Source organism: Bombina bombina, chromosome 6 (assembly GCF_027579735.1).
Source record: "Bombina bombina isolate aBomBom1 chromosome 6, aBomBom1.pri, whole genome shotgun sequence".
NCBI classification, from domain to species: domain Eukaryota; kingdom Metazoa; phylum Chordata; class Amphibia; order Anura; family Bombinatoridae; genus Bombina; species Bombina bombina.
Genome location: NC_069504.1, coordinates 584,376,370 through 584,389,560, shown reverse-complemented (window position 1 = coordinate 584,389,560; position 13,191 = coordinate 584,376,370).

Sequence of the window (13,191 nt, the reverse complement as noted above, 5' to 3'; positions counted from 1 at the left end):
TTTGCAATTGTGGCGCGCAGAGCGCTTTGGCTAAAGTCTTGGTCAGTGGATGTATCATCCAAGACAAAATTGCTTAATATCCCCTTCAAGGGTAAAACTCTCTTTGGGCCAGAATTGAAAGAGATTATCTCAGACATCACTGGGGGAAAGGGCCACGCCCTCCCACAAGATAGGCCTTTCAAAGCCAAGAATAAGTCTAATTTTCGTTCCTTTCGTAATTTCAGGAACGGACCGGCCTCTAATTCTGCATCCTCTAAGCAAGAGGGTAATGCCTCACAGACCAAACCAGCCTGGAAACCGATGCAAGGCTGGAACAAGGGTAAGCAGGCCAAGAAGCCTGCCGCTGCTAACAAAACAGCATGAAGGAGTAGCCCCCGATCCGGGACCGGATCTAGTGGGGGGCAGACTCTCTCTCTTTGCTCAGGCTTGGGCAAGAGATGTTCAGGATCCCTGGACGCTAGAAATAGTTTCTCAGGGTTATCTTCTGGAATTCAAGGAACTACCCCCAAGGGGAAGGTTCCACATGTCTCACTTATCCTCAAACCAAATAAAGAGACAGGCGTTCTGGCATTGTGTAGAAGACCTGTTACAGATGGGAGTGATACACCCAGTTCCAATGACGGAACAAGGAATGGGATTTTACTCAAATCTGTTCGTAGTTCCCAAAAAAGAGGGAACCTTCAGACCAATTCTGGATTTAAAGATCCTAAACAAATTTCTCAGGGTGCCATCGTTCAAAATGGAACCATTCAAACGATTCTACCTACTATCCAGGAAGGTCAATTTATGACTACCGTGGATCTAAAGGATGCGTACCTACATATTCCTATCCACAAAGAACATCATCAGTTCCTAAGGTTCGCCTTTCTGGACAAACATTACCAGTTTGTGGCCCTCCCATTCGGGTTAGCCACTGCTCCAAGGATTTTCACAAAGGTACTCGGGTCCCTTCTAGCGGTTCTAAGACCAAGGGGCATTGCAGTAGTACCATACTTGGACGACATTCTAATACAAGCGTCGTCCCTTTCAAGAGCAAAGGCTCATACAGACATCGTTCTGGCCTTTCTCAGATCTCACGGATGGAAGGTGAACATAGAAAAAAGTTCTCTGTCTCCGTCGACAAGAGTTCCCTTCTTGGGAACAATAATAGATTCCTTAGAAATGAGGATTTTTCTGACAGATGTCAGAAAATCAAAACTTCTAAGCACTTGTCAAGTTCTTCATTCTGTTCCACGTCCTTCCATAGCTCAGTGCATGGAAGTAGTAGGGTTGATGGTTGCAGCAATGGACATAGTTCCTTTTGCGCAAATTCATCTAAGATCATTACAACTGTGCATGCTGAAACAGTGGAATGGGGACTATACAGACTTGTCTCCAGTGATTCAAGTAGATCAGAAGACCAGAGATTCACTCCGTTGGTGGCTAACCCTGGACCACCTATCCCAGGGAATGAGCTTCCGCAGACCAGAGTGGGTCATCGTCACGACCGACGCCAGTCTAGTGGGCTGGGGCGCGGTCTGGGAATCCCTGAAAGCTCAGGGACTATGGTCTCGGGAAGAGTCTCTTCTCCCGATAAACATTCTGGAATTAAGAGCGATATTCAATGCTCTCAGGACTTGGCCTCAGCTAGCAAAGGCCAGATTCATAAGATTCCAATCAGACAACATGACGACTGTTGCGTATATCAATCATCAGGGGGGAACAAGGAGTTCCCTGGCGATGAAATAAGTGACCAAAATAATACAATGGGCGGAGGATCACTCCTGCCACCTATCTGCGATCCACATTCCAGGTGTGGAAAACTGGTAAGCGGATTATTTGAGTTGTCAGACATTCCATCCGGGGGAGTGGGAACTCCACCCGGAGATCTTTGCCCAGTTGACGCAACTATGGGGCATTCCAGATATGGATCTGATGGCGTCTCGTCAGAACTTCAAGGTTCCTTGCTTCGGGTCCAGATCCAGGGATCCCAAGGCGACTCTAGTGGATGCACTAGTAGCGCCTTGGACCTTCAACCTAGCTTATGTGTTTTCACTGTTTCCTCTCATTCCCAGGCTGGTAGCCAGGATCAAACAGGAGAGGGCCTCAGTGATCTTGATAGCTCCTGCGTGGCCACGCAGGACTTGGTATGCAGACCTGGTGAATATGTCATCGGTTCCACCATGGAAGCTACCTTTGAGACAGGACCTTCTTGTTCAGGGTCCATTCGAACATCCAAATCTGGTCTCCCTCCAGCTGACGGATTGGAGATTGAACGCTTGATTTTATCAAAGCGTGGGTTTTCAGATTCTGTGATAAATACTCTGGTTCAAGCCAGAAAACCGGTAACTAGAAAGATTTACCATAAAATATGGAAAATATATATCTGCTGGTGTGAATCCAAGGGATTCCCATGGAATAGGATAAAAATTCCTAAGATTCTTTCCTTTCTACAAGAAGGTTTGGATAAAGGATTATCTGCGAGTTCTCTAAAGGGACAGATTTCTGCTTTATCTGTCTTACTACACAAACGACTGGCAGTTGTGCCAGATGTTCAAGCATTTGTTCAGGCTTTGGTTAGGATCAAGCCTGTTTACAGACCTTTGACTCCTCCCTGGAGTTTAAATCTAGTTCTTTCAGTTCTTCAAGGGGTTCCGTTTGAACCTTTACATTCCATAGATATTAAGTTGTTATCTTGGAAAGTTTTGTTTTTGGTTGCTATTTCTTCTGCTAGAAGAGTTTCTGAGTTATCTGCTCTACAATGTACTCCGCCCTATCTGGTGTTCCATTCAGATAAGGTTGTTTTGCGTACTAAGCCTGGTTTTCTACCAAAGGTTGTTTCCAACAAAAATATTAATCAGGAGATAGTTGTACCTTCTTTGTGTCCGAATCCAGTTTCAAAGAAGGAACGTTTGCTACACAATTTAGATGTAGTCCGTGCTCTAAAATTCTACTTAGAAGCTACAAAAGAGTTCAGACAAACTTCTTCTCTGTTTGTCGTCTATTCTGGTAAAAGGAGAGGTCAAAAAGCAACTTCTACCTCTCTTTCCTTTTGGCTTAAAAGCATCATCCGATTGGCTTATGAGACTGCCGGACGGCAGCCTCCTGAAAGAATCACAGCTCACTCCACTAGGGCTGTAGCTTCCACATGGGCCTTCAAGAACGAGGCTTCTGTTGATCAGATATGTAAGGCAGCGACTTGGTCTTCACTGCACACTTTTGCCAAATTTTACAAATTTAATACTTTTGCTTCTTCGGAGGCTATTTTTGGGAGAAAGGTTTTGCAAGCCGTGGTGCCTTCCGTTTAGGTAACCTGATTTGCTCCCTCCCTTCATCCGTGTCCTAAAGCTTTGGTATTGGTTCCCACAAGTAAGGATGACGCCGTGGACCGGACACACCAATGTTGGAGAAAACAGAATTTATGCTTACCTGATAAATTACTTTCTCCAACGGTGTGCCCGGTCCACGGCCCGCCCTGGTTTTTTAATCAGGTCCGATGAATTATTTTCTCTAACTACAGTCACCACGACACCCTATGGTTTCTCCTATTTTTTCCTCCTGTCCGTCGGTCGAATGACTGGGGTGGGCGGAGCCTAGGAGGGACTATATGGCCAGCTTTGCTGGGACTCTTTGCCATTTCCTGTTGGGGAAGAGATATTCCCACAAGTAAGGATGACGCCGTGGACCGGACACACAGTTGGAGAAAGTAATTTATCAGGTAAGCATAAATTCTGTTTTAATACAATATTTTGTTTGTCAAGGAGTCAACTCTGACTTCATTGTTACTATTTGCACTTTGCACTTTGCACGAACCATTGTTTTTATGATAACTCTGTGTTACCTGGGTCTACAAAAAACGGACACCACCGGATCTGTTGTTTTGTAAGACATTTCTGTAAGACATTTCTTTGAAATTGAAGGGAAAAACACTTGCAGCCCAGATCCACGAAGTGGAGCAACACAGGTTAATACTGAGTGCCTTTTACATACATATGTTTGAGGATTGAACATGTGAGTGGCCATTTGTCTTTTTACATTATTGTTTTTATTCTAATAAAACGATTTTACGCTATGTATCTCTCTTCTGCCTTTATTTCTACATAACACTGCGGGGAATTTGGAGAATTTCCATCACCAGCATACAGAACCCATACTCTGAGAGGAGAAGGCAGGACACAGAATACAGAATCCATACTCTGAGAGGAGAAGGCAAGATACAGACGGCCTGGCATCTACCCACACCACTGAAATCCGGAAGTTTCTCACTTACAAGAGGCGGCAACTTACCTCATATGATTGAGGTTTGTTCTAGTAAGTGCAATACCTACTGGATAGAGTGTGATAAGCATCTTTGCATTTGCAGCATTTACTCTTCCACATCTAATTTGTGGCTGGACTATTTCTATTATTGTTTCAGTAATACATGTATGGAACATATGTGAGCACACACAATTGAGTGTACCTTCTACAATTGTTGACTAGCATAATATAACATCCTATTATTATTTGGAATTCTATACATTGTATACTCATTTTTTTATGATTTTCAACAAAAAATAGACCTGTTTGTATACTAACCTATACAGGGAATGTGGGAATAGATTTCTATAGAGGCGCTTTTCTCTAAATCCACTACACTCCATTTTTTCCACTGGAGGGATATCCCAGGACATCCTCCCTTTCTTTGAGATTAACGGCTGCCACTACTGAATCCCCTACCTACCCTGTTACTTATTCCACTTCCTGCGCTAACTAGATCTTGTAGGGCCCAACCCCTACAGAACACCCCCCCTCTGTCCATATATATATATATATATATATATATAAAAACTTTTTTATTTATATATATATATATATATATATATATATGTATAGATATATATATATATATATTCCCTTCTTAATAAAAGGAGAGTCCACGGCATACTGAATACTGGCTACCAGGAGGAGGCAAAGACACCCCAGCCAAAGGCTTAAATACCTCTCCCACTCCCCCCATCCCCCAGTCATTTTTTGCCTTTCGTCACAGGAGGATGGCAGAGAAGTGTCAGAAGATTTCGGAGTAGTTCCTTAGGAGGGGTATCTGCCCTTCAATATGGGACTGAAGTTTTAAGTAGTCTTGTCAGCCTGTCAGTGAGAGCATTGACGAAAGTTAGAGTCTGGAGATGCAGGGAGTGTCTTTCTGCGAACCCATCCAGACTGCCTGCTAACAGCTCCTAAGTAATTAGTGTTGACGAGTTTCACAGCCTGCTTGTCTTACTCACTCAAGTCCATGTCAGGAGCAATGCTACAAGACTGTCACACTTGAGAGGCTGTGTTTCTGTTCCACAGCATGATTCTGGTAAGATCGTTACAATTTCTACATATGTTGAAAATGTTTGAAGACAGGGTCACAGTGTGGCTCCTTTCTCTTAAGTGTATCCAGTCCACGGATCATCCATTACTTGTGGGATATTCTCCTTCCCAACAGGAAGTTGCAAGAGGATCACCCACAGCAGAGCTGCTATATAGCTCCTCCCCTCACTGCCATATCCAGTCATTCTCTTGCAACTCTCAACAAAGATGGACGTAGTAAGATGAGAGTGGTGTATTATAGTTAGTTTTTTAACTTCAATGAAAAGTTTGTTATTTTTAAATGGTACCGGAGTTTACTGTTTCATCTCAGGCAGCATTAGAAGAAGAATCTGCCTGTGATTTCTATGATCTTAGCAGAAGTAACTAAGATCCACTGCCGTTCTCACATATTCTGAGGAGTGAGGTAACTTCAGAGGGGGAATGGCGTGCAGGTTTTCCTGCAATAAGGTATGTGCAGTTAATATATTTCTAGGGATGGAATTTGCTAGAAAAATGCTGCTGATATCGGATTAATGTAAGGTAAGCCTTAAATGCAGTGATAGCGACTGGTATCAGGCTTATTAACAGAGATACATACTCTTATAAAAGTGTAATATAAAACGTTTGCTGGCATGTTAATCGTTTTTATATATGCTTGGTGATAAAACTTATTGGGGCCTAGTTTTTTTCCACATGGCTGGCTTGATTTTTGCCTAGAAACAGTTTCCTGATGCCTTCCACTGTTGTAATATGAATGGGAAGGGCCTATTTTAGTGCTTTTCTGTGCAGATAAAAATACTGACAGAGACATTCAGCTTCCCTCTGCATGATACAGGACATCTCTGAAGGGCTCAAAAGGCTTCAAAGTCGTGTTTGAGGAGGGTAACAATCACAGTAGACTGTGGCAGTTGTTGTGACTGTGTTTAAAAAATCTTTTTGTCATTAATTATTCTGTTTTTGTTATTAAGGGGTTAATCATCCATTTGCAAGTGGGTGCAATGCTCTGCTGACTTGTTACATACACTGTAAAAATGTTGTTAGTGTAACTGCCTCTTTTCACTGTTATTTCAAATTTTGTCAAAATTTGTTTCTCTTAAAGGCACAGTAATGTTTTTTATATTGCTTGTTAACTTGCTTTAAAGTGTTTTCCAAGCTTGCTAGTCTCATTGCTAGTCTGTACAAACATGTCTGAAACAGAGAATACTTGTTCATTATGTTTAAAAGCCATGGTGGAGCCCCATAGGAGAATGTGTACTAAATGTATTGATTTCACCTTAAACAGTAAAGATCAGTCTTTATCTATAAAAGAATTGTCACCAGAGGGGTCTGTCGAGGGGGAAGTTATGCCGACTAACTCTCCCCACGTGTCGGACCCTTCGCCTCCCGCTCAAGGGACGCACGCTAATATGGCCGAAAGTACATCAGGGACGCCCATAGCGATTACTTTGCAGGACATGGCTGCAATCATGAATAATACCCTGTCAGAGGTATTATCCAGATTGCCTGAATTGAGAGGCAAGCGCGATAGCTCTGGGGTTAGACGAGAAACAGAGCGCGTAGATGCTGTAAGAGCCATGTCTGATACTGCATCACAATATGCAGAACCTGAGGACGGAGAGCTTCAGTCTGTGGGTGACGTCTCTGAATCGTGGAGACCTGATTCAGAGATTTCTAATTTTAAATTTAAGCTTGAGAACCTCCGTGTATTGCTTGGGGAGGTATTAGCTGCTCTGAATGACACAATTGCACTGCCAGAGAAATTGTGTAGGCTGGATAAATACTATGCAGTGCCGGTGAGTACTGATGTTTTTCCAATACCTAAAAGGCTTACAGAAATTATTAGTAAGGAGTGGGATAGGCCCGGTGTGCCCTTTTCCCCACCTCCTATATTTAGAAAAATGTTTCCAATAGATGCCACTACACGGGACTTATGGCAGACTGTCCCTAAGGTGGAGGGAGCAGTTTCTACTTTAGCAAAGCGTACCACTATCCCGGTTGTGGACAGTTGTGCTTTTTCAGATCCAATGGATAAAAAATTAGAGGGTTACCTTAAGAAAATGTTAATTCAACAAGGTTTTATTTTACAGCCCCTTGCATGCATTGCGCCTGTCACTGCTGCGGCGGCATTGTGGTTTGAGGCCCTGGAAGAGGCCATCCATACAGCTCCATTGACTGAAATTGTTGACAAGCTTAGAACTCTTAAGCTAGCTAACTCATTTGTTTCTGATGCCATTGTTCATTTGACTAAACTAACGGCTAAGAATTCCGGATTCGCCATCCAGGCGCGTAGGGCGCTATGGCTCAAATCCTGGTCAGCTGATGTGACTTCAAAGTTTAACCTCTTAAGGACACAGCTTTCAGTTTGCTCAATTGTTTTATGACGGAAAAATTCCGTCATATGTCCTTAAGAGGCTAAATTACTCAACATTCCTTTCAAGGGGCAGACCTTATTCGGGCCTGGTTTGAAAGAAATTATTGCTGACATTACTGGAGGTAAGGGTCATACCCTTCCTCAGGACAGGGCCAAATCAAAGGCCAAACAGTCTAATTTTCGTGCCTTTTCGAAATTTCAAGGCAGGTGCAGCATCAGCTTCATCTGCTTCAAAACAAGAGGGAACTTTTGCTCAATCCAAGCAGGCCTGGAAACCTAACCAGTCCTGGAACAAGGGCAAGCAGGCCAGAAATCCTGCTGCTGCCTCTAAGACAGCATGAAGGAGCGGCCCCCTATCCGACAACGGATCTAGTAGGGGGCAGACTCTCTCTCTTCGCCCAGGCGTGGGCGAGAGATGTTCAGGATCCCTGGGCGTGGGAGATCATATCTCAGGGATATCTTCTGGACTTCAAAGCTTCTCCTCCACAAGGGAGATTTCACCTTTCAAGATTATCTGCAAACCAGATAAAGAAAGAGGCATTCCTAAGCTGCGTACAAGATCTCCTTGTAATGGGAGTGATCCATCCAGTTCCGCGGACGGAACAAGGACAGGGGTTTTATTCAAATCTGTTTGTGGTTCCCAAAAAAGAGGGAACCTTCAGACCAATTTTGGATTTAAAGATCCTAAACAAATTCCTCAGAGTTCCGTCATTCAAGATGGAAACTATTCGAACCATTTTACCCATGATCCAAGAGGGTCAGTACATGACCACAGTGGACTTAAAGGATGCCTACCTTCACATTCCGATTCACAAGAATCATCATCAGTTCCTGAGGTTTGCCTTTCTAGACAGGCATTACCAATTTGTAGCTCTTCCATTCGGGTTGGCTACAGCCCCAAGAATTTTTACAAAGGTTCTGGGCTCACTTCTGGCGGTCCTAAGACCGCAAGGCATAGCGGTGGCTCCATACCTGGACGATATCCTGATACAGGCGTCAAGCTTTCAAATTGCCAAATCTCATACAGAGATAGTTCTGGCATTCCTGAGGTCGCATGGGTGGAAAGTGAACGAAGAAAAGAGTTCTCTATCTCCTCTCATGAGGGTTTCCTTCCTAGGGACTCTAATAGATTCTGTAGAAATGAAAATTTACCTGACGGAGTCCAGGTTATCAAAACTTCTAAATGCTTGCCGTGTTCTTCACTCCATTCCGCGCCCCACGGTGGCTCAGTGCATGGAAGTAATCGGCTTAATGGTAGCGGCAATGGACATAGTGCCATTTGCGCGCCTGCATCTCAGACCACTGCAATTATGCATGCTCAGTCAGTAGAATGGGGATTACACAGATTTGTCCCCTCTACTAAATCTGGATCAGGAAACCAGAGATTCTCTTCTCTGGTGGTTGTCTCGGGCCCATCTGTCCAAGGGTATGACCTTTCGCAGACCAGATTGGACAATTGTAACAACAGATGCCAGCCTTCTAGGTTGGGGTGCAGTCTGGAACTCCCTGAAGGCTCAGGTTTCATGGACTCAGGAGGAGAAACTCCTCTCAATAAATATTCTGGAGTTAAGAGCAATATTCAATGCTCTTCTGGCTTGGCCTCAGCTAGCAACACTGAGGTTCATCAGATTTCAGTCGGACAACATCACGACTGTGGCTTACATCAACCATCAAGGGGGAACCAGGAGTTCCCTAGCGATGTCAGAAGTCTCCAAGATAATTCGCTGGGCAGAGACTCACTCTTGCCACCTGTCAGCGATCCATATCCCAGGTGTAGAGAACTGGGAGGTGGATTTTCTAAGTCGTCAGACTTTTCATCCGGGGGAATGGGAACTCCATCCGGAGGTGTTTGCTCAATTGGTTCTCCGTTGGGGCAAACCAGAATTGGATCTCATGGCGTCTCGCCAGAACGCCAAGCTTCCTTGTTACGATCCAGGTCCAGGGACCCAGAAGCGGCACTGATAGATGCTCTAGCAGCGCCTTGGTTCTTCAACCTGGCTTATGTGCTTCCACCGTTTGCTCTGCTCCCTCGTCTGATTGCCAAAATCAAACAGGAAAGAGCATCGGTGATATTGATAGCGCCTGCGTGGCCACGCAGGACCTGGTATGCAGACCTAGTGGACATGTCATCCTTTCCACCATTCCTGCCTCTGAGACAAGACCTTCTAATACAAGGTCCTTTCAATCATCCGAATCTACTTTCTCTGAGACTGACTGCATGGAGATTAAACGCTTGATCCTATCAAAGCGTGGCTTTTCCGAGTCAGTAATTGATACCTTAATACAGGCACGAAAGCCTGTCACCAGGAAAATTTACCACAAGATATGGCGTAAATATCTTCATTGGTGTGAATCCAAGAATTACTCATGGAGTAGGGTTAGGATTCCTAGGATATTGTCCTTCCTCCAAGAGGGTTTGGACAAAGGATTATCAGCTAGTTCTTTAAAGGGACAGATTTCTGCTCTGTCTATTCTTTTACACAAGCGTCTGGCAGAAGTTTCAGACGTTCAGGCATTTTGTCAGGCTTTAGTTAGAATTAAGCCTGTGTTTAAACCTGTTGTTCCTCCATGGAGCTTAAACTTTGTTCTTAAAGTTCTTCAAGGGGTTCCGTTTGAACCCCTTCATTCTATTGATATCAAACTTCTTTCATGGAAAGTTTTTTTTCTGATGGCTATTTCCTCGGCTCGAAGAGTCTCGGAGTTATCTGCCTTACATTGTGATTCTCCTTATCTGATCTTTCATTCAGATAAAGTTGTTCTGCGTACAAAACCTGGGTTTTTACCTAAGGTGGTTTCTAACAAGAATATCAATCAAGAGATTGTTGTTCCATCATTATGTCCTAATCCTTCTTCAAAGAAGGAACGTCTTTTGCATAATCTAGACGTAGTCCGTGCCTTGAAGTTTTACTTACAGGCTACTAAAGATTTTCGCCAAACATCTAACCTGTTTGTTGTTTACTCAGCCCCCTGAAAGAATTACAGCTCATTCTACTAGAGCTGTGGCTTCCTCCTGGGCCTTTAAAAATGAGGCCTCTGTTAAACAGATTTGCAAGGCTGCAACTTGGTCTTCCTTTCATACTTTTTCCAAATTTTACAAATTTGATACTTTTGCTTCTTCGGGGGCTGTTTTTGGGAGAAAGGTTCTACAGGCAGTGGTTCCTTCTGTTTAAGTTCCTGCCTTGTCCCTCCCATCATCCGTGTACTTTAGCTTTGGTATTGGTATCCCACAAGTAATGGATGATCCGTGGACTGGATACACTTAACAAGAGAAAACATAATTTATGCTTACCTGATAAATTTATTTCTCTTGTAGTGTATCCAGTCTACGGTCCGCCCTGTCCTTTTCAGGCAGGTCTAAATTTTAATTTAACTACAGTCACCACTGCACCCTATGGTTTCTCCTTTTCTCGGCTTGTTTCGGTCAAATGACTGGATATGGCAGTGAGGGGAGGAGCTATATAGCAGCTCTGCTGTGGGTGATCCACTTGCAACTTCCTGTTGGGAAGGAGAATATCCCACAAGTAATGGATGATCCGTGGACTGGATACACTACAAGAGAAATAAATTTATCAGGTAAGCATAAATTATGTTTTTATCCTAATAGAATCCTGGGTTAATGAGGGGGATTATTGAACAGTGGGGTTTAATCAAATGTGATGCTTTGATTTTATGCTGCTTTATGTGTGAGATTTTATTTGGCTCATAGGCTGTTATAGGGCTGGAACACACAGGTTTTTACTTTCACTTTGAGTGCTGCGCAGTTTGTAGCTTGGGGCGCTTTTTCTCATTACAGGGGCGGTCCTACCTTGCACACCATGTGACCGGGAGTGGTCTCACTTTCATTTCCTCTTTCATGACTGAGCTGGCTGTCGGAGAAGACACTATTTCTCTGTATTGTCTGGGTCTAGGAGTTCGTGAGTGCCCCAGCCATTGGGAGTATAAAGGTGCCGTTTTTGAGAAATAAAGATTGTTTCATTTCTTTGTCCTACTATCATTAGCTTAAGCTATGGAGGATTCTGAGATACTAGAGCAGTGTTTTTCAACCAGTGTGCCGTGGCACACTAGTGTGCCGTGAGAGATCCTCAGGTGTGCCGCGGCAGACTGACAACAGTGTGACATATTTTTTAAACTTTGCTTGTTTTTTACTCCCAGTGCAGGGGTAGTTTGTAGGAGGCATGGCATAACAGCACAATACATACAGTATGTGTTTGTGTCTGTATGTGTGTATATATATATATATCTTAGGCTACAATGTGTGATTTTTTTTAAATTTTGGGATGTGGTGTGCCACAGGATTTTTTAATGTAAAAAAGTGTGCCACGGCAAAAAAAGGTTAAAAATCACTGTACTAGAGGGTACTCCCTCTATTCCAAATAGTAATACCTGTTTATATTGTGAGGAGGCCCTTGGTATGCCCGCCCTCTCAACTATGTTCCACATGCCTTGACAACGTTATTAGAAAGAAGGTTAACCCCTTTAGTACCACTGAGCCACCCACCTCTGAGGACTCGCCGTCCCGTGAGGTGCATACCCAACAGTCATCTCCTTCTGCACATGCAGCTTCCGTAGCAGGCTTGATCCTCCATCTGCAGGGGGCCTTTTACCTTCACATTTTACCGCACAGTTAAAAACGGCGGTGTCTGAGGCCCTCAGTGCTTTACCTTGCCCTACTAAATGCAAGCGGAAAGATTAAACATAGCTCTCTGTCCCAGGGGTTATCATGTAATTTATTGGATTTCTCCACTTTGTAGCAGTTATCCAAGTATGAGTCGCACTCTGAGGCTTCAGAGGGTGAACTTTCTGGGACGGAGTTTGCTGCCTCTAAGCCTCCTGCTGCGGAAGAACCAGCCTTTAGATTTATGATTGAACACTTACATTTTCTTCTAAAGGAAGTCCTGTCTAAATTAGAGGTTCCAGAGGCCAAGCTGCCTGATGAACCTTTGATTCCTCAATTAGACAGTGTTTACGAAGACAGGGTAGTGCCTTTAACTTTTCCTGTGCCTGTAAAGATGGCGAACATTATTAAGAATCAATGGGACAGAATTGAATCTTCTTTTTCCCCTTCGTCTTCCTTTAAAAAAATATTCCCTGTCCCGGACTCTCAATTGGAGGTGTGGTGTTCCAACCCTAAGGTGGATGGAGCTATCTCCATGCTTGCCAAACGTACTACTATCCCGCTTGAGGATAGCTTGTCGTTCAGAGAGCCAATGGACAAGAAGATGGAAACTCTTTTAAGAAAGATGATTCAACATACGGGATACTTGTTTCAACCGGCAGCGGCAATTACCGTGGTTGCTGGAGCAGCTACCTAGTGGTGCGATTCCTTATCGGAATTGGTCAAGGTGCGGGGTCCCCTCGATGTTATCCAGGAAAGAATTAAAGCCTTGAGAATTGCTAATTAGTTTATCTGTGATGCAAACATGCAGATTATTCGCCTAAATGCTAAGGTTTCTGGCTTTTCGGTTCAGGCCCGTTGGGCGCTCTGTCTGAAGTCCTGGTCTGTGGAT